At 50.9% G+C, this 20,103-nt stretch overlaps 2 long non-coding RNA genes across 2 annotated transcripts in view; one reads left to right on the top strand and one right to left on the bottom strand.

Moving 5' to 3' along the window:
- Window positions 1-15,106, bottom strand: part of LOC310884038 — a 42,891-nt gene extending 27,785 nt beyond the window's left edge. Inside the window, exon 1 of the long non-coding RNA XR_014573994.1 lies at window positions 14,482-15,106. This is a non-coding gene — a long non-coding RNA (uncharacterized lncRNA). The remainder of the gene's footprint in view (window positions 1-14,481) is intronic.
- LOC310884039 overlaps window positions 1-20,103 on the top strand; it is a 40,728-nt gene extending 20,625 nt beyond the window's left edge. Inside the window, exon 2 of the long non-coding RNA XR_014573995.1 lies at window positions 14,384-20,103. This is a non-coding gene — a long non-coding RNA (uncharacterized lncRNA). The remainder of the gene's footprint in view (window positions 1-14,383) is intronic.

Here is a 20,103-nt window from a genome sequence, read left to right as displayed (position 1 = left end):
ACTGTACTGCATCACCAGTGGTGCCAGTGCACTCTCTGGACTCACTGCACTGGATCCCCAGTGGTTCCAGTGCATTCACTGGACTCACTGTACTGCATCTCCAGTGGTGCCAGTGCACTCTCTGGACTCACTGCACTGCATCCCCAGTGGTACCAGTGAGCTCTCTGGACTCACTGCACTGCATGTCCAGTGGTGCCAGTGTACTCACAGGATTCACTGCACTGCATCCCCAGTGGTGCCAGTGCAGTCTCTGGACTCACTGCAGTGCATCCCCAGTGGTGCCAGTGCACTCTCTGGACTCACTGCAGTGCATCCCCAGTGGTGCCAGTGCAGTCTCTGGACTCACTGCAGTGCATCCCCAGTGGTGCCAGAGCACTCTCTGGACTCACTGCACTGCATCCCCAGTGGTGCCAGTGCACTCTCTGGACTCACTGCACTGCATCCCCAGTGGTGCCAGTGCACTCTCTGGACTCACTGCACTGCATCCCCAGTGGTGCCAGTGAAGTCTTTGGACTCACTGCACTGCATCCCCAGTGGAGCCAGTGCACTCTGTGGGGTCACTGAAGTGCATCCCCAGTGGTGCCAGTGCACTCTCTGGACTCTCTGCACTACATCCCCAGTGGTGCCAGTGCACTCTCTGGACTCACTGCACTGCATCCCCAGTGGTGCCAGTGCACTCTCTGGACTCACTGTAGTGCATCCCCAGTGGTGCCAGTGCACTCTCTGGACTCACTGCAGTGCATCCCCAGTGGTGCCAGTGCACTCTCTGGACTCACTGTACTGCATCCCCACTGGTGCCAGTGCACTCTGTGGAGTCACTGAAGTGCATCCCCAGTGGTGCCAGTGCACTCTCTGGACTCACTGCACTGCATGTCCAGTGGTGCCAGTGCACTCTCTCGACTCACTGTACTGCATCCCCAGTGGTGCCAGTGCACTATGTGGACTCACTGTACTGCATCCCCAGTGGTGACAGTGCACTCTCTGGACTAACTGCAGTGCATCCCCAGTGTTGCCAGTGCACTCTCTGGACTCACTGCAGTGCATCCCCAGTGGTGCCAGTGCAATTTCTGGTCTCACTGCAGTGCATCCCCAGTGGTGCCAGTGCACTCTCAGGACTCACTGCACTGCATCCCCAGTGGTGCCAGTGCACTGTCTGGACTCACTGCAGTGCATCCCCAGTGGTGTCAGTGCACTCTCTGGACTCACTGTACTTCACCCCCAGTGGTGCCAGTGCACTCACTGGACTGACTGCACTGCATCCCCAGTGGTGCCAGTGCGCTCTCTGGAGTCACAGCACTGCATCCCCAGTGGTGCCAGTGCACTCACTGGACTCACTGCACTGCATCACAGGTGGTGCCAGTGCACTCTCTGGACTCACTGCAGTGAATCCCCGGTGGTGCCAGTGTACTCTCTGCAGTCACTGCACTGCATCGCCAGTGGTGCCAGTGCACTCACTGGACTAACTGGACTGCATCCCCAGTGGTGCCAGTGCACTCTCCGGACTCACTGCACTGCATCCCCAGTGGTGCCAGAGTACTCTCTGGACTCACTGCAGAGCATCCCCAGTGGTGCCAGAGCACTCTCTGGACTCACTGCACTGCATCCCCAGTGGTGCCAGTGCACTCTCTGGAGCCACTGCAGTGCATCCCCAGTGGTGTCAGTGCACTCTCTGGACTCACTGAAGTGCATCCCCAGTGGTGCCAGTGCACTCTCTGGACTCAATGCACTGCATCACCATTGGTGCCAGTGCACTCTCTGGACTCAGTGCACTGCATCCCCAGTGGTGCCAGTGCAATCTCTGGACTCACTGTAGTGCATCCCCAGTGGTTCCAGTGCACTCTCTGGACTCACTGCACTGCATCCCCAGTGGTGCCAGTGCACTCTCTGGACTCACTGCACTGCATCACCAGTGGTGCCAGTGCACACTCTGGACTCACTGCACTGATCCCCAGTGGTGCCAGTGCACTCTCTGGACTCACTGCACTGCATCACCAGTGTTCCCAGTGCACTCTCTGCACTCACTGCACTGCATCCCCAGAGGTTCCAGTGCACTCTCTGGACTCACTGCACTGCATCCCCAGTGGTGCCAGTGCACTCTCTGGAGTCACTGAAGTGCATCCCCAGTGGTGCCAGTGCACTCTCTGGACTCACTGCACTGCATGCCCAGTGGTGCCAGTGCACTCTCTGGACTCACTGCACTGCATCCCCAGTGGAGCCCGTGCACTCTCTGGACTCACTGCAGTGCATCCCCAGTGGTGCCAGTGCACTCTCTGGACTCACTGCAGTGCATCCCCAGTGGTGCCAGTGCACTCTCTGGACTCACTGCACTGCATCCCCAGTGGTTCCAGTGCATTCACTGGACTCACTGTACTGCATCTCCAGTGGAGCCAGTGCACTCTCTGGACTCACTGCACTGCATCCCCAGTGGTGCCAGTGAGCTCTCTGGACTCACTGCACTGCATCCCCAGTGGTGCCAGTGTACTCACAGGATTCACTGCACTGCATCCCCAGTGGTGCTAGTGCAGTCTCTGGACTCACTGCAGTGCATCCCCAGTGGTGCCAGTGCACTCTCTGGACTCACTGCAGTGCATCCCCAGTGGTGCCAGTGCAGTCTCTGGACTCACTGCACTGCATCCCCAGTGGTGCCAGAGCACTCTCTGGACTCACTGCACTGTATCCCCAGTGGTGCCAGTGCACTCACTGGACTGACTGCACTGCATCCCCAGTGGAGCCAGTGCGCTCTCTGGACTCACTGCACTGCATGTCCAGTGGTGCCAGTGCACTCTCTGGACTCACTGCACTGCATCCCCAGTGGTGCCAGTGCACTCTCTGGACTAACTGCACTGCATCCCCAGTGGTGCCAGTGCACTCTCTCGAGTCACTGCACTACATCCCCAGTAGTGCCAGTGCACTCACTGGACTCACTGTACTGCATCATCGGTGGTGCCAGTGCACTCTCTGGACTCACTGCACTGCATCCCCAGTGGTGCCAGTGCACTCTCTGGACTCACTGCCCTGCAGGCCCAGTGGTACCAGTGCACTCACTGGACTCACTGTACTGCATCACCAGTGGTGCCAGTGCACTCTCTGGACTCACTGCACTGCATCCCCAGTGGTTCCAGTGCATTCACTGGACTCACTGTACTGCATCTCCAGTGGTGCCAGTGCACTCTCTGGACTCACTGCACTGCATCCCCAGTGGTACCAGTGAGCTCTCTGGACTCACTGCACTGCATGTCCAGTGGTGCCAGTGTACTCACAGGATTCACTGCACTGCATCCCCAGTGGTGCCAGTGCAGTCTCTGGACTCACTGCAGTGCATCCCCAGTGGTGCCAGTGCACTCTCTGGACTCACTGCAGTGCATCCCCAGTGGTGCCAGTGCAGTCTCTGGACTCACTGCACTGCATCCCCAGTGGTGCCAGAGCACTCTCTGGACTCACTGCACTGCATCCCCAGTGGTGCCAGTGCACTCTCTGGACTCACTGCACTGCATCCCCAGTGGTGCCAGTGAAGTCTTTGGACTCACTGCACTGCATCCCCAGTGGAGCCAGTGCACTCTGTGGGGTCACTGAAGTGCATCCCCAGTGGTGCCAGTGCACTCTCTGGACTCACTGCACTGCATCCCCAGTGGTGCCAGTGCACTCTCTGGACTCACTGCACTGCATCACCAGTGTTCCCAGTGCACTCTCTGCACTCACTGCACTGCATCCCCAGAGGTTCCAGTGCACTCTCTGGACTCACTGCACTGCATCCCCAGTGGTGCCAGTGCACTCTCTGGACTCACTGCACTGCATCCCCAGTGGTGTCAGTGCACTCTCTGGACTCACTGCACTGCATCCCCAGTGGTGCCAGTGCACTCTCTGGACTCACTGCACTGCATCCCCAGTGGAGCCCGTGCACTCTCTGGACTCACTGCAGTGCATCCCCAGTGGTGCCAGTGCACTCTCTGGACTCACTGCAGTGCATCCCCAGTGGTGCCAGTGCACTCTCTGGACTCACTGCACTGCATCCCCAGTGGTTCCAGTGCATTCACTGGACTCACTGTACTGCATCTCCAGTGGAGCCAGTGCACTCTCTGGACTCACTGCACTGCATCCCCAGTGGTGCCAGTGAGCTCTCTGGACTCACTGCACTGCATCCCCAGTGGTGCCAGTGTACTCACAGGATTCACTGCACTGCATCCCCAGTGGTGCTAGTGCAGTCTCTGGACTCACTGCAGTGCATCCCCAGTGGTGCCAGTGCACTCTCTGGACTCACTGCAGTGCATCCCCAGTGGTGCCAGTGCACTCTCTGGACTCACTGCAGTGCATCCCCAGTGGTGCCAGTGCAGTCTCTGGACTCACTGCACTGCATCCCCAGTGGTGCCAGAGCACTCTCTGGACTCACTGCACTGCATCCCCAGTGGTGCCAGTGCACTCACTGGACTGACTGCACTGCATCCCCAGTGGAGCCAGTGCGCTCTCTGGACTCACTGCACTGCATGTCCAGTGGTGCCAGTGCACTCTCTGGACTCACTGCACTGCATCCCCAGTGGTGCCAGTGCACTCTCTGGACTAACTGCACTGCATCCCCAGTGGTGCCAGTGCACTCTCTCGAGTCACTGCACTACATCCCCAGTAGTGCCAGTGCACTCACTGGACTCACTGTACTGCATCATCGGTGGTGCCAGTGCACTCTCTGGACTCACTGCACTGCATCCCCAGTGGTGCCAGTGCACTCTCTGGACTCACTGCCCTGCAGGCCCAGTGGTACCAGTGCACTCACTGGACTCACTGTACTGCATCACCAGTGGTGCCAGTGCACTCTCTGGACTCACTGCACTGCATCCCCAGTGGTTCCAGTGCATTCACTGGACTCACTGTACTGCATCTCCAGTGGTGCCAGTGCACTCTCTGGACTCACTGCACTGCATCCCCAGTGGTACCAGTGAGCTCTCTGGACTCACTGCACTGCATGTCCAGTGGTGCCAGTGTACTCACAGGATTCACTGCACTGCATCCCCAGTGGTGCCAGTGCAGTCTCTGGACTCACTGCAGTGCATCCCCAGTGGTGCCAGTGCACTCTCTGGACTCACTGCAGTGCATCCCCAGTGGTGCCAGTGCAGTCTCTGGACTCACTGCACTGCATCCCCAGTGGTGTCAGAGCACTCTCTGGACTCACTGCACTGCATCCCCAGTGGTGCCAGTGCACTCTCTGGACTCACTGCACTGCATCCCCAGTGGTGCCAGTGAAGTCTTTGGACTCACTGCACTGCATCCCCAGTGGAGCCAGTGCACTCTCTGGACTCACTGCAGTGCATCCCCAGTGGTGCCAGTGCACTCTCTGGACTCACTGCACTGCATCCCCACTGGTGCCAGTTAACTATGTGGACTCACTGCACTGCATCCCCAGTGGTGCCAGTGCACTCACTGGACTAACTGGACTGCATCCCCAGTGGTGCCAGTGCACTCTCTGGACTCACTGCACTGCATCCCCAGTGGTGCAAGTGCAATCTCTGGACTCACTGCAGTGCATCCCCAGTGGTGCCAGAGCACTCTCTGGACTCACTGCACTGCATCCCCAGTGGTGCCAGTGCACTCTCTGGACTCACTGCACTGCATCCCCAGTGGTGCCAGTGCACTCTCTGGACTCACTGCACTGCATCCCCAGTTGTGCCAGTGCACTCTCTGGACTCAATGCACTGCATCCCCAGTGGTGCCAGTGCACTCTCTGGACTCAGTGCACTGCATCCCCAGTGGTGCCAGTGCAATCTCTGGACTCACTGTAGTGCATCCCCAGTGGTGCCAGTGCACTCTCTGGACTCACTGCAGTGCATCCCCAGTGGTGCCAGTGCACTCTCTGGACTCACTGTACTGCATCACCAGTGGTGCCAGTGCACTCTCTGGACTCACTGCAGTGCATCCCCAGTGGTGCCAGTGCACTCTCTGGACTCACTGCACTGCAGCCCCGGTGGTGCCAGTGCAATCTCTGGACTCACTGCACTGCATCCCCAGTGGTGCCAGTGCACTCTCTGGACTCAATGCACTGCATCCCCAGTTTTGCCAGTGAAGTCTTTGGCCTCACTGCACTGCATCCCCAGTGGTGCCAGTGCACTCTCTGGAGTCACTGAAGTGCATCCCCAGTGGTGCCAGTGCACTCTCTGGACTCACTGCTCTGCATGCCCAGTGGTGCCAGTGCACTCTCTGGACTCACTGCACTGCATCCCCACTGGTACCAGTGCACTCTGTGGACTCACTGTACTGCATCCCCAGTGGTGACAGTGCACTCTCTGGACTCACTGCAGTGCATCCCCAGTGGTGCCAGTGCACTCTCTGGACTCACTGCAGTGCATCCCCAGTGGTGCCAGTGCACTCTCTGGACTCACTGCACTGCATCCCCAGTGGTGCCAGTGCAGTCTCTGGACTCACTGCACTGCATCCCCAGTGGTGCCAGTGCACTCTCTGGACTCACTGCACTGCATCCCCAGTGGTGTCAGTGCACTCTCTGGACTCACTGAAGTGCATCCCCAGTGGTGCCAGTGCACTCTCTGGACTCAATGCACTGCATCCCCAGTGGTGCCAGTGCACTCTCTGGACTTCAATCTTTGGTTTACAAGACCAATGTTTTTATAAACTATTAGAGTATTTAGCAGTTGAGTATTTTGTTTTCTAGGGCGCTTGCGGCGGGGAGGAGAAATAGGAGGATAGTGAAGTAGGCGATTGAAGCGAGTTGGCCGATGATGATGAATGGGTGTTCGACGGGTTGGCTTCCTACTCATGTTAGGACGAGGAGGTCGGCGACTAGTACTCAGAATAGGAGCTGGGAGAGTGGTCGGAATGTTATTGCTCGTTGTTTTGATTTGTGCAGGAATGGGATTAGGAATAGGATCAGTACGGAGGCGGCCAGTGCTAATACGCCTCCTAGTTTATTTGGGATTGAACGTAGGATGGCGTAGGCGAATAGGAAGTATCATTCTGGCTTGATGTGTGGTGGGGTTACTAGCGGGTTTGCTGGGGTGAAGTTTTCTGGGTCTCCCAGGAGGTTAACCGCTCATGCTTCTTTCTTATGAGACGTTAGTAAACCAATTACATAGCCTTGTCAAGACTAAATCACAGGTAAAAATCCTGTACATCTCATGTGGCCAACCACTCCCAACTAGGATTCCAAGACGCCTCATCACCCATCATAGAAGAACTCGTTGAATTCCACGACCACGCCCTAATCGTTGCCCTAGCTATCTGCAGCCTAGTTCTCTACCTTTTAGCCCACATACTAACAGAAAAACTCTCGTCCAATGCTGTAGACGCCCAAGAAGTAGAGCTGATCTGGACAATCCTACCTGCTATCGTCCTGGTACTCCTCGCCCTCCCATCCCTACAAATCCTCTACATAATGGACGAAATCGACGAACCAGACCTCACCCTAAAAGCCATCGGCCACCAATGATACTGAAGCTACGAATACACAGACTTCAAAGACCTATCATTCGACTCCTACATAGTGCCCACCCCAGACTTACCCAACGGCCACTTCCGACTGCTAGAAGTTGACCACCGCGTAGTTATCCCAATAGAATCCCCCATCCGCGTGATCATTACTGCAGGAGACGTACTCCACTCCTGAGCAGTCCCAACGCTCGGAGTTAAAACAGACGCAATCCCAGGCCGACTAAACCAAACTTCATTCATTACCACCCGGCCTGGGATTTTTTACGGACAATGCTCAGAAATTTGCGGGGCTAATCACAGCTACATACCCATTGTAGTAGAATCAACCCCACTCCCACATTTCGAGGCCTGATCGTCCCTTCTATCATCATCCTAATCATTAAGAAGCTATGCAACAGCACTAGCCTTTTAAGCTAGCCAAAGAGGGACTTCCCCCTCCTTAATGATATGCCACAGCTTAACCCCGCACCATGATTTTCAATCATAATTATAACCTGATTAACCCTAGCACTCCTCATCCAACCAAAACTACTAGCCTTCACCACAACCAACCCCCCATCAAATAAGACCTCCCTCACTACCAAACCCACACCATGATCCTGACCATGAACCTAAGCTTCTTTGACCAATTTTCCAGCCCCAATCTATTTGGCATCCCCTTAATCCTACTATCCCTACTCTTCCCAGCCCTACTATTCCCGTCCCCAAACAACCGATGAATCAACAACCGCCTTTCTACTATCCAAACATGACTCCTTCACCTAATCACAAAACAACTAATAGTCCCACTCAACAAAAATGGCCACAAATGAGCCATAATATTTACATCCCTAATAATCATACTTCTTACAATCAACCTTCTAGGCCTCCTTCCATATACATTCACCCCAACCACCCAACTATCTATGAACATAGCCCTAGCCTTCCCACTATGGCTCGCCACACTACTAACAGTCATGTTTAACCATGTACGTGCCCCAGGGCCGGCTTAAAGTAGGCTCTATTGTCCCACTTTACTGCTAAATCCGCCTTCCAGAAGTGGTTTCACGCTTCTTTCCGTGTGCCCTATGAATAGGGAATGTAGCCCATTTCTTCCACTCCATAGGCTATACCTTGACCTGTCTTATTAGCGGGGTGCTATTGTGTCCACTGTTGTGCTCTCATTCGAGGTGGGCTGGCGACGGCGGTATGTAGGCTGTGTTGGCAAGGGGTGGTTGGGTTAATCGGGGATTATCGATTGTAGAACAGGCTCCTCTAGGTGGGTTTGGGGCACCGCCAAGTCCTTAGAGTTTTAAGCGTTTGTGCTCGTAGTTCTCTGGCGGATACTTCGGTAAAGTAAGTATCAAGATTTAGGGCCAGGCATAGTGGGGTATCTAATCCCAGTTTGGGCCCTGGCTTTTGTGGGTTTAAATCAGTCGTTAGTTCCTAAGATCATCTTAATGGTGTGTTTAGGTGCATCTTGGGCTTATGACAGCTTAGTTGCATTTTGATCTTAGTTAGCTAGGATAGGCATTTTACCACTCTTTACGCCGTGTCAATAGGACGGTTGATTTGGGTTTCTTGTATGACCGCGGTGGCTGGCACAAGATTTACCAACCCTTGAAGTTAGGCTGTTGCTATAACTAAGTCAAGTTTGCACTCATTGCTTAATGTTAATTACTGCTGAATACCCGTGGGGGCGTGGCTTAGCGAGGCGTCTTGGGCTACTACTTGGGTGTGCCTGATACCCGCTCCTCAAGGCCTGTATGGGGGTAGGTGGTCGAGGGCGTTTACACTGGGGCGCGGATACTTGCATGTATATATTTAGCAAAAACCAACCGTAAGGTTAGGACTAAGTCTTTTGTCCGCAGGCATGTTTTATGCCATCTTGGCAACTTCAGTGCCATGCTTTGTGTTAAGCTATGTGGACGGGGGTGTGGTTAGCTGATAGTTGAGTGGTGAGTGAGAGTGAAGTATATGAAATTATTGCTTGTGTTTACTATTTTTAGTACTGGAGTTTCTCTAAGTCCTAGGACTAGGAGGAAATGGTGTTTCATAGTGTGTAGGCGTCGGGATAGTCCGAGTATCGTCGGGGTATTCCTGCTAGGCCTAGGAAGTGCTGGGGGAAGAACGTTAGGTTTACTCCTGTAAATATTACCCCGAAGTGGGCTTTTGCTCATGTTTGGTGTAGGGTAAACCCAGTGAGTAGTGGGAATCAGTGAGTAAATCCTGCTAGAATGGCAAAGACGGCGCCTATGGATAGGACGTAGTGGAAGTGGGCAACTACGTAGTACGTGTCGTGCAGGGCGATGTCTAGGGAAGAGTTTGCAAGAACGATTCCTGTTAATCCTCCGATGGTAAATAGGAAGATAAATCCTAGAGCTCATAGTATTGGGGGGGGGTCTCATTTGATTGTTCCTCCGTGCAGGGTGGCTAGTCAGCTAAATACTTTGATTCCGGTAGGGATGACAATGATTATAGTGGCTGATGTAAAGTAGGCTCGGGTATCAACGTCTATTCCTACTGTAAACATGTGGTGAGCTCAGACGATGAATCCTAGGAAGCCGATGGATAGTATGGCTCAGACTATTCCCATGTAGCCGAAGGGCTCCTTTTTGCCTGAGTAGTACGTGACTACGTGTGAGATGATTCCGAACCCCGGTAGGATCAGAATATAGACTTCTGGGTGTCCGAAGAATCAGAATAGGTGTTGGTACAGGATTGGGTCTCCTCCTCCAGCGGGGTCGAAGAATGTGGTGTTTAGGTTTCGATCAGTTAGTAATATTGTAATACCGGCGGCGAGTACGGGGAGTGATAGAAGGAGTAGGATGGCGGTAATTAGTACGGATCAGACAAATAGTGGGGTTTGGTATTGTGAGAGTGCGGGGGGTTTTATGTTGATGGCTGTGGTGATAAAGTTGATGGCCCCAAGGATGGAGGAGATACCGGCTAAGTGGAGTGAGAAGATAGCCAGGTCTACTGAAGCTCCGGCGTGGGCAAGGTCACCTGCTAGGGGAGGGTAGACAGTTCAGCCTGTGCCGGCGCCAGCTTCTACAGTGGATGAGGCTAGTAGGAGGAGGAATGATGGGGGGAGGAGTCAAAAGCTTATGTTGTTTATTCGCGGGAATGCTATGTCGGGGGCACCGATTATGAGGGGGACTAATCAGTTGCCGAATCCTCCGATCATGATGGGTATGACTATAAAGAAGCTTATTACAAAGGCGTGAGCGGTAACGATTACATTGTAAATTTGGTCGTCGCCTAGGAGAGTTCCTGGTTGTCCTAGTTCTGCGCGGATTAATAGGCTGAGTGCGGTGCCGACTATTCCTGCTCATGCCCCGAAGATGAGGTACAGGGTGCCAATATCCTTATGGTTAGTGGAAAATAGTCATCGGTTGATGAAGGTGACGGGTAAGATGGCTGAGTGTTGAAGCGTTAGGCTGTAGTCCTTTTTACAGAGGTTTAATTCCTCTTCTTATCGGCTCTGTAGTGAAATTCATGTTGAGTTGCAAGCTCATCGATGCGCACTAGGGTGCGTCAGGGTCTTTGTAGGCAGAAGCCAATTGGTTTAGGCATTTAGCTGTTAACTAGAGTTTTGTGGGATCGAAGCCCATCTGTCTAGGGAGGCTTTAGCTTAATTAAAGCGTCTGACTTGCATTCAGAAGATACAGGTTAATATTCTGTAAGTCTTAATGTGCAGAAACTAAGAGGGTTTAACTCTTATTTAAGGCTTTGAAGGCCTTCGGTTTGGGGTGTTATCCTAAGTTTCTAGACAATGGCATGTATTATTGGGGACAGGGGAAGTAAGAGGATTGATAGTGAGGCAAGGACCGCAGTAGGTGTGCTTGGGGCTTTGCTAGTGTATCATTGTTTTATGTGGTTAGAGGAGTTGGGGGGAAGGGTAATTGTTGAGTGGTATGCGAGGCGTAGGTAGAAGAAGAGGCTGAGCAGTGATAGCATGGCAATTGCCATGGCTGCTGGTGTTATTTCCTGTTTAGTTAGTTCTTGGATGATAAGTCACTTTGGTATAAAGCCTGTTAATGGGGGGAGGCCTGCTAGGGATAAAAGTACTAGTATTAGGGTGGCGTTTAGCACTGGGGTTTTTGTTCATGAGGTTGTGATCATGGATAGGTTAAGGGCTTTGATTTTGTTAAGGGCTAGGAATACGGCTGATGTTATGATTGTGTATAGGTAGAAGGTAAGTAAGGCCAATTTGGGGCTGTAAACTAGGATGATGGCGATTCAGCCTAAGTGGGAGATGGACGAGAAGGCTAGGATTTTGCGTGTTTGTGTTTGGTTCAGTCCTATTCAGCCTCCTAGTGCTGTTGAGGCTAGGGCCATGGCGGTGAGTAGAGCTGGGTCGAGGGATTTGGATGTTAGTAGGAGCAGGGTTAGTGGGGGGAATTTTATGAGGGTCGAGAGTAGCAGGGCTGTTATTAGTGGCGATCCTTGTAGTACTTCTGGGAATCAGAAGTGAAATGGCACTAGGCCCAGTTTAATAGCGATTGCTGCTGTCAGTAGTAGACAGGAGGTTGGGTGGTTTATTTGTGTGATGTCTCATTGGCCGGTGACTCAGGCATTGGTTATGCTAGAGAATAGGACCAGGGCGGAAGCAGCTGCTTGGGTTAGGAAGTATTTCGTTGCGGCTTCTACTGCTCGTGGGTGGTGGGATTTGGCAATTAGGGGAATGATGGCTAGTGCGTTGATCTCCAGTCCTGTCCAGGCCAGAACTCAGTGGTTGCTGGAAATTGTGATTGTGGTGCCCAAGATGAGGCTGAAGGTTATGATTGGGGTCGCGTAAGGGTTCATTAGTAGAGGAGGGGGTTAAACCATCATTTTCGGGGTATGGGCCCGATAGCTTGATTAGCTGACTCTACTAGAAAATAATATAAGGGAAGTATGGAGAATTTTGATTTCTCTTGTGTGGGTTCAATTCCTACTTTTCTAAGGTCAACAGGAAATGAGAGGGCTGTTATACCTCTATGTTCACTTTATCATAGTGACCCTTTGTAGTTCAGGCACATTTCCTTATGTAAGGAGGTAGGCCTGCATAGCAGATAGGTATGCTGATGTGTCAGAGGCACAGAGCTAGTGTGAGGGGTAGGAAGTTTTTTCATAGTAGGTGCATTAGTTGGTCATATCGGAATCGTGGGTATGAAGCTCGGACCCATAAGAAACCAGAAGATAGTAGGAGGACTTTTGTGGCTAGGATGACGGGGAATAGTTCTGTGGGTGGCCCTAGGGCGCTTGGGTTTAGGAATATGATGGCTGTAAGTGTATTTATTAGCATAATGTTCGCATATTCAGCTAGGAAGAATAAGGCGAAGGGTCCTGCGGCGTATTCAACGTTAAACCCTGAGACTAGCTCAGATTCACCCTCTGTGAGGTCAAAAGGAGCTCGGTTTGTCTCTGCTAGGGTGGATACGTATCATATTATTGCTAGGGGTCATGAGGAGAAAATGAAGTATAGAGGCTCCTGTGCGACGGCAAAGGAGCTGAGTGTGTAGCTTCCGCTTAGTATGATTATTGATAGCAGGATTATGGCCAGTGTCACTTCGTATGAAATGGTCTGTGCTACTGCCCGTAGGGCTCCGATTAGTGCGTATTTTGAGTTCGAGGCTCAGCCTGATCATAGGACTGAGTAGACGGCTAGGCTTGACATGGCTATTAGGAAGAGAACTCCGAGGTTTAGATCTGCTAGGGGAAATGGGAGTGGTAGTGGTGCTCAAGTGGTGAGGGCTAGGACAAGGGCTAGTATTGGTATCAGAATGAATAGAAGTGGGGAAGAGGTAGAGGGTCGGATGGGCTCTTTGGTAAATAGTTTCAGTCCGTCCGCAAATGGTTGAAGTAGGCCAAAAGGCCCGACAACGTTAGGGCCTTTGTGGGATTGTATGTAGCTTAGGATTTTCCGTTCTACTAGGGTTAGGAAGGCTACGGCAATCAGGATTGGGATGATGTATAGGAGGGATATAATGAGGCAGCTTAGTGTTGTTATTTGAATCATGGGTGAAGCTAGGGAGAGGATTTGAACCTCTGGGGAAAGGGCTTAAGCCTTCTGCACTTGCCGGGCTCTGCCACTCTAGCTGGTCCTTTTCTAGGATTGAAAGTGGTGGGGGAAGGCCCTCTTCACGGTTTAGTTGGTTTCACTGCTTAGAGGGGGGGGGGCGTGCTTGTGGTATTGGCCCCACTTTCCCGGTCCTTTCGTACTGGGGAGAGTGTGTCATAGATAGAAACCGACCTGGATTGCTCCGGTCTGAACTCAGATCACGTAGGACTGTTAATCGTTGAACAAACGAACCCTTAATAGCGGCTGCACCATTAGGATGTCCTGATCCAACATCGAGGTCGTAAACCCCCCTGTCGATATGGGCTCTTGAGGGGGATTGCGCTGTTATCCCTGGGGTAGCTTGGTCCATTAATCAATTATATTGGGTCTGGTCACTGTTAGCACTTTGAGGGGTAGCTCTAGGTAAAGAGGTATGGTCTTGTTTTTGGAGGATTTGTTCTCCTCCAAGGTCGCCCCAACCGAAAAATATCGACCAGGCTCTGCGATGGTAGTGGCCCCAGTGGGGTTGATTGAGGATTCGCGGTGGTCGTTGATTTTTAAGTTCCACAGGGTCTTCTCGTCTTATGTTCACATCCCCGCTTTTGCACGGGGAGATCAATTTCACTGATTATCTGTGAGAGACAGTTAAGACCTCGTTTAGCCATTCATACAAGTCTCGATTTATGGGACAATTGATTGCGCTACCTTTGCACGGTTAGGATACCGCGGCCGTTAAACCTAAGTCACCGGGCAGGCATCACCTTCAATACTTGTTTAATTTGCTGAAGGCTATGTTTTTGGTAAACAGTCGGGCCTTATTAATTTGCCGAGTTCCTTTCACAGATTTTAATCGCTCTTATAGGCGCTCCTGAGTCGGGTTAACAGGGTTAGTTAATACGTGGTCTTGTAGGGGTTTTTGTATCTGTCTAGGTCTGTTAATAATGTTTCTATGTAAGCTTGCGCCGTTAGAGGGGTGTGGCCCTGAGTTACTTATTTTAGCATTAATTCTCCTATATTCATAGGTTGACCTGTTTGTGATAAGGGAATCATCTTATTTTGGTATTTTTAGGTGGTGGAGCTTTGACGCACTCTTTTTTGATGGCTGCTTTAGGGCCCACGGTAGGATCAGTAGTAAGAATTATCCGCTAGTCGAGGTTGTGTCCTTTTTTAATGGAGCTGTCCCTCCATTAAATAGCTCTTAATCATCTCATTAGGGTTCAGGATGTCCGGTAGGGAGGATTAAGGGGGAACTTAGATTCGTTTCACAGGTAACCAGCTATCACCCAGCTCGGTTGGCTTTTCACCTCTACTGACAAGTCATCCCACTCTTTTGCAACAGAGACGGGTTCGCTCTCTTTAACTGCTTGAAAGTAGCTCGCTTGGGTTTCGGGGGGGCAAACTTTAGTTCACTTTGCTTGGTTGTTCTCGCTAAACCATGATGCAAAAGGTACAAGGGTTGATCTTTGCTGTCTGTCGCTTTGATTGTTTCACTGCTATTTCATCTTTCCCTTACGGTACTGGGGTCTCTATCGCGTCTAAGTGTCTTTTCTATCGCCTATACTAAGACTGTAAAATGCTTTAGTTTAATTAGTTTAGTAAATTCTTTAGTTTTGGTGTACTATTTGTGTGGTTGAGCTAGAGGGGGGGCTTCAAGACGATCCGGTCTAGTAGATATCTTTCAGGTGTAAGCTGAGTGCTTTGGTGTTATAGCTACGTCTTGATATTCTAAGTACACCTTCCGGTACACTTACCTTGTTACGACTTACCTCATCTTCAGCGTATTTATGGTATTAGTTATGTGGGATGTGGCTTTTGAGGAGGGTGACGGGCGGTATGTACGTGCCCCAGGGCCGGCTTAAAGTAGGCTCTATTGTCCCACTTTACTGCTAAATCCGCCTTCCAGAAGTGGTTTCACGCTTCTTTCCGTGTGCCCTATGAATAGGGAATGTAGCCCATTTCTTCCACTCCATAGGCTATACCTTGACCTGTCTTATTAGCGGGGTGCTATTGTGTCCACTGTTGTGCTCTCATTCGAGGTGGGCTGGCGACGGCGGTATGTAGGCTGTGTTGGCAAGGGGTGGTTGGGTTAATCGGGGATTATCGATTGTAGAACAGGCTCCTCTAGGTGGGTTTGGGGCACCGCCAAGTCCTTAGAGTTTTAAGCGTTTGTGCTCGTAGTTCTCTGGCGGATACTTCGGTAAAGTAAGTATCAAGATTTAGGGCCAGGCATAGTGGGGTATCTAATCCCAGTTTGGGCCCTGGCTTTCGTGGGTTTAAATCAGTCGTTAGTTCCTAAGATCATCTTAATGGTGTGTTTAGGTGCATCTTGGGCTTATGACAGCTCAGTTGCATTTTGATCTTAGTTAGCTAGGATAGGCATTTTACCACTCTTTACGCCGTGTCAATAGGACGGTTGATTTGGGTTTCTTGTATGACCGCGGTGGCTGGCACAAGATTTACCAACCCTTGAAGTTAGGCTGTTGCTATAACTAAGTCAAGTTTGCACTCATTGCTTAATGTTAATTACTGCTGAATACCCGTGGGGGCGTGGCTTAGCGAGGCGTCTTGGGCTACTACTTGGGTGTGCCTGATACCCGCTCCTCAAGGCCTGTATGGGGGTAGGTGGTCGAGGGCGTTTACACTGGGGCGCGGATACTTGCATGTATATATTTAGCAAAAACCAACCGTAAGGTTAGGACTAAGTCTTTTGTCCGCAGGCATGTTTTATGCCATCTTGGCAACTTCAGTGCCATGCTTTGTGTTAAGCTATGTGGACGGGGGTGTGGTTAGCTGATAGTTGAGTGGTGAGTGAGAGTGAAGTATATGAAATTATTGCTTGTGTTTACTATTTTTAGTACTGGAGTTTCTCTAAGTCCTAGGACTAGGAGGAAATGGTGTTTCATAGTGTGTAGGCGTCGGGATAGTCCGAGTATCGTCGGGGTATTCCTGCTAGGCCTAGGAAGTGCTGGGGGAAGAACGTTAGGTTTACTCCTGTAAATATTACCCCGAAGTGGGCTTTTGCTCATGTTTGGTGTAGGGTAAACCCAGTGAGTAGTGGGAATCAGTGAGTAAATCCTGCTAGAATGGCAAAGACGGCGCCTATGGATAGGACGTAGTGGAAGTGGACACTATTTGTCTGATCCGTACTAATTACCGCCATCCTACTCCTTCTATCACTCCCCGTACTCGCCGCCGGTATTACAATATTACTAACTGATCGAAACCTAAACACCACATTCTTCGACCCCGCTGGAGGAGGAGACCCAATCCTGTACCAACACCTATTCTGATTCTTCGGACACCCAGAAGTCTATATTCTGATCCTACCGGGGTTCGGAATCATCTCACACGTAGTCACGTACTACTCAGGCAAAAAGGAGCCCTTCGGCTACATGGGAATAGTCTGAGCCATACTATCCATCGGCTTCCTAGGATTCATCGTCTGAGCTCACCACATGTTTACAGTAGGAATAGACGTTGATACCCGAGCCTACTTTACATCAGCCACTATAATCATTGCCATCCCTACCGGAATCAAAGTATTTAGCTGACTAGCCACCCTGCACGGAGGAACAATCAAATGAGACCCCCCCAATACTATGAGCTCTAGGATTTATCTTCCTATTTACCATCGGAGGATTAACAGGAATCGTTCTTGCAAACTCTTCCCTAGACATCGCCCTGCACGACACGTACTACGTAGTTGCCCACTTCCACTACGTCCTATCCATAGGCGCCGTCTTTGCCATTCTAGCAGGATTTACTCACTGATTCCCACTACTCACTGGGTTTACCCTACACCAAACATGAGCAAAAGCCCACTTCGGGGTAATATTTACAGGAGTAAACCTAACGTTCTTCCCCCAGCACTTCCTAGGCCTAGCAGGAATACCCCGACGATACTCGGACTATCCCGACGCCTACACACTATGAAACACCATTTCCTCCATCGGCTCCCTAATCTCAATAGTAGCCGTAATCATACTAATATTCATCATCTGAGAAGCCTTTCCGGCCAAACGAAAAGTCCTACAACCAGAACTAACTACCACAAACGTTGAATGAATCCACGGCTGCCCTCCCCCATACCATACTTTCGAGGAACCGGCCTTCGTCCAAGTACAAGAAAGGAAGGAATCGAACCCTCACATGCTGGTTTCAAGCCAACTGCATTAACCGCTCATGCTTCTTTCTTATGAGACGTTAGTAAACCAATTACATAGCCTTGTCAAGACTAAATCACAGGTAAAAATCCTGTACATCTCATGTGGCCAACCACTCCCAACTAGGATTCCAAGACGCCTCATCACCCATCATAGAAGAACTCGTTGAATTCCACGACCACGCCCTAATCGTTGCCCTAGCTATCTGCAGCCTAGTTCTCTACCTTTTAGCCCACATACTAACAGAAAAACTCTCGTCCAATGCTGTAGACGCCCAAGAAGTAGAGCTGATCTGGACAATCCTACCTGCTATCGTCCTGGTACTCCTCGCCCTCCCATCCCTACAAATCCTCTACATAATGGACGAAATCGACGAACCAGACCTCACCCTAAAAGCCATCGGCCACCAATGATACTGAAGCTACGAATACACAGACTTCAAAGACCTATCATTCGACTCCTACATAGTGCCCACCCCAGACTTACCCAACGGCCACTTCCGACTGCTAGAAGTTGACCACCGCGTAGTTATCCCAATAGAATCCCCCATCCGCGTGATCATTACTGCAGGAGACGTACTCCACTCCTGAGCAGTCCCAACGCTCGGAGTTAAAACAGACGCAATCCCAGGCCGACTAAACCAAACTTCATTCATTACCACCCGGCCTGGGATTTTTTACGGACAATGCTCAGAAATTTGCGGGGCTAATCACAGCTACATACCCATTGTAGTAGAATCAACCCCACTCCCACATTTCGAGGCCTGATCGTCCCTTCTATCATCATCCTAATCATTAAGAAGCTATGCAACAGCACTAGCCTTTTAAGCTAGCCAAAGAGGGACTTCCCCCTCCTTAATGATATGCCACAGCTTAACCCCGCACCATGATTTTCAATCATAATTATAACCTGATTAACCCTAGCACTCCTCATCCAACCAAAACTACTAGCCTTCACCACAACCAACCCCCCATCAAATAAGACCTCCCTCACTACCAAACCCACACCATGATCCTGACCATGAACCTAAGCTTCTTTGACCAATTTTCCAGCCCCAATCTATTTGGCATCCCCTTAATCCTACTATCCCTACTCTTCCCAGCCCTACTATTCCCGTCCCCAAACAACCGATGAATCAACAACCGCCTTTCTACTATCCAAACATGACTCCTTCACCTAATCACAAAACAACTAATAGTCCCACTCAACAAAAATGGCCACAAATGAGCCATAATATTTACATCCCTAATAATCATACTTCTTACAATCAACCTTCTAGGCCTCCTTCCATATACATTCACCCCAACCACCCAACTATCTATGAACATAGCCCTAGCCTTCCCACTATGGCTCGCCACACTACTAACAGGCCTACGAAACCAACCATCAGCCTCTTTAGCCCACCTATTACCCGAAGGTACCCCTACACCCCTAATCCCCGCACTAATCCTGATCGAAACAACCAGCCTACTAATCCGCCCCCTAGCCCTCGGAGTCCGCCTTACAGCCAACCTTACAGCAGGACACTTACTCATCCAACTCATCTCTACAGCCTCCATTGCATTAATACCCACCCTTCCTGCAGTATCCATCCTAACAATAATCATCCTACTACTCCTAACCATCCTAGAAGTAGCAGTAGCCATAATCCAGGCCTACGTCTTCGTGCTCCTTCTAAGCCTATACTTACAAGAAAACATCTAATGGCACACCAAGCACACTCATACCACATAGTTGACCCAAGCCCTTGACCAATCTTCGGGGCAGCCGCCGCCCTACTCACAACCTCAGGATTAATCATGTGATTCCACTACAACTCATCCATACTACTAACCCTAGGCCTCATCTCAATACTCCTAGTAATACTCCAATGATGACGAGACATTGTACGAGAAAGCACCTTCCAAGGCCATCACACTCCCACAGTCCAAAAAGGCCTACGATACGGCATAATCCTTTTCATCACATCCGAAGCATTCTTCTTCTTAGGGTTCTTCTGAGCGTTCTTCCACTCGAGCCTGGCCCCAACCCCAGAACTAGGAGGCCAATGACCCCCAACAGGAATTAAACCACTCAACCCGATAGAAGTCCCCCTACTAAACACAGCCATCCTACTAGCCTCAGGCGTTACCGTAACGTGAGCCCATCACAGCATCACAGAAGGAAACCGAAAACACGCCATCCACGCCCTAACCCTAACGATCCTCCTGGGATTCTACTTCACAGCCCTACAAGCAATAGAATACCACGAAGCCCCATTCTCAATCGCCGATAGCGTCTACGGATCTACCTTCTTCGTTGCCACTGGATTCCACGGACTCCACGTAATCATCGGATCCTCCTTCCTGACCGTCTGCCTCTTCCGACTGATCAAGTTCCACTTTACATCAGACCACCACTTCGGATTCGAGGCAGCAGCCTGATACTGACACTTCGTAGACGTCATCTGACTATTCCTCTACATAACCATCTACTGATGAGGATCTT

Source organism: Anser anser (assembly GCF_964211835.1).
Source record: "Anser anser genome assembly, chromosome: 19".
In the NCBI taxonomy this organism is placed as follows: Eukaryota; Metazoa; Chordata; class Aves; order Anseriformes; family Anatidae; genus Anser; species Anser anser.
The sequence above is the reverse complement of the archived record's forward strand: the minus strand, read 5'-3'. Positions and strand labels throughout refer to the sequence as shown.